Genomic DNA, 2,138 nt, shown 5'->3' with positions numbered 1-2,138 from the left:
CAAGACGTGGGTTACCAAGGCAAGACGTGGGTTTCCAAGGCAAGACGTGGGTTTCCAAGGCAAGACGTAGGTTACCAAGGCAAGACGTAGGTTACCAAGGCACCAAGGCAAGACGTGGGTTACCAAGGCAAGACGTGGGTTACCAAGGCAAGACGTGGGTTACCAAGGCAAGACGTGGGTTTCCAAGGCAAGACGTGGGTTTCCAAGGCAAGACGTGGGTTTCCAAGGCAAGACGTGGGTTACCAAGGCAAGACGTAGGTTACCAAGGCAAGACATAGGTTACCAAGGCAAGACGTAGGTTACCAAGGCACCAAGGCAAGTCGTAGGTTACCAAGGCAAGTCGTAGGTTACCAAGGCAAGTCGTAGGTTACCAAGGCAAGACGTAGGTTACCAAGGCAAGACGTAGGTTACCAAGGCAAGACGTAGGTTACCAAGGCAAGACGTGGGTTTCCAAGGCAAGACGTGGGTTTCCAAGGCAAGACGTGGGTTTCCAAGGCAAGACGTGGGTTTCCAAGGCAAGACGTGGGTTTCCAAGGCAAGACGTGGGTTACCAAGGCAAGACGTGGGTTACCAAGGCAAGACGTGGGTTACCAAGGCAAGACATGGGTTACCAAGGCAAGACGTGGGTTACCAAGGCAAGACGTGGGTTTCCAAGGCAAGACGTGGGTTACCAAGGCAAGACGTAGGTTACCAAGGCAAGACGTAGGTTACCAAGGCAAGACGTAGGTTACCAAGGCAAGACGTGGGTTACCAAGGCAAGACGTAGGTTTCCAAGGCAAGACGTAGGTTTCCAAGGCAAGACGTAGGTTTCCAAGGCAAGAAGTAGGTTACCAAGGCAAGACGTGGGTTTCCAAGGCAAGACGTGGGTTTCCAAGGCAAGACGTGGGTTTCCAAGGCAAGACGTGGGTTTCCAAGGCAAGACGTGGGTTACCAAGGCAAGACGTAGGTTACCAAGGCAAGACGTGGGTTACCAAGGCAAGACGTAGGTTACCAAGGCAAGACGTTGGTTACCAAGGCAAGTCATAGGTTAGGATGAGATCTCACAATTGGAAGCCACAATTTTTATATTAACCCCTTCGATACTGGACACTTTCAACCCCCTCCTGCCCAGGACAAAATTTTCCGCTTTCAGCGCTCGCACACTCTGAATGACGATTTATTTTTTATTTTTTTCACACAAATAGAGCTTTCCTTTTGGAGTCATCTAATGACCACTGGGTTTTTTTTTTTTTTTTTAAACAAAACAAAAATGAACATTTTGAAAATAAAGTTTTATAACAGAAACCAAGAATAATGTGTTTTAAGGGAAATTGTATTCTGCTCCATTTCTTTGGCGAAAATAACACAAATCAGTGTATATTATTTATCTGTAGGAAAGCTATAGAGTCCACAAACTATAAGATTATATATTGTTTAACTTTTTTTAATATATATATATATATATATATATATTAAAAAAGTTACAAATATTAAATATTATATATATTGTTTAACTTTTTTTAATAATATATATATATATATATATATATATATATATATATATATATATATATTTAAAAAAAGTAGTTAAACAATATATATAATATTTAATATTTGTTTAACTTTTTTAATATATATATATTTAAAAAAAAGTTAAACAAATATTATATATATTGTTTAACTTTTTTAAATATATACATACATATATATGTATGTATGTGTGTATATATATATATATAATGTATATATTAAAAAAAGTTAAACAATATATATAATATTTGTTTAACTTTTTTAAATATATATATATATATATATATATATATATATATATATATATATATATATATATATTAACAAAGTTAAACAAATATTAAATATTATATATATTGTTTAACTACTTTTTTTAATTATTTATATATATATATATATATATATATATATATATATATATATATATATATATATATATATATATATAAAGAAATATATAAAACCAAAATATTTAAAAAAAATGTTTAAAAAAGTAAGAAAAAAAATAAATATATATATATATATATATATATATATATATATATATATATATATATATATATATATATATACCGGTGTGTGTGTGTGTATATGTATATGTATATATATATATATATATATATATATAT

The sequence above is a fragment of the Rana temporaria genome (genome assembly GCF_905171775.1).
Source record: "Rana temporaria chromosome 2 unlocalized genomic scaffold, aRanTem1.1 chr2f, whole genome shotgun sequence".
Classification (NCBI taxonomy): Eukaryota; Metazoa; Chordata; class Amphibia; order Anura; family Ranidae; genus Rana; species Rana temporaria.
The sequence above is the reverse complement of the archived record's forward strand: the minus strand, read 5'-3'. Positions refer to the sequence as shown.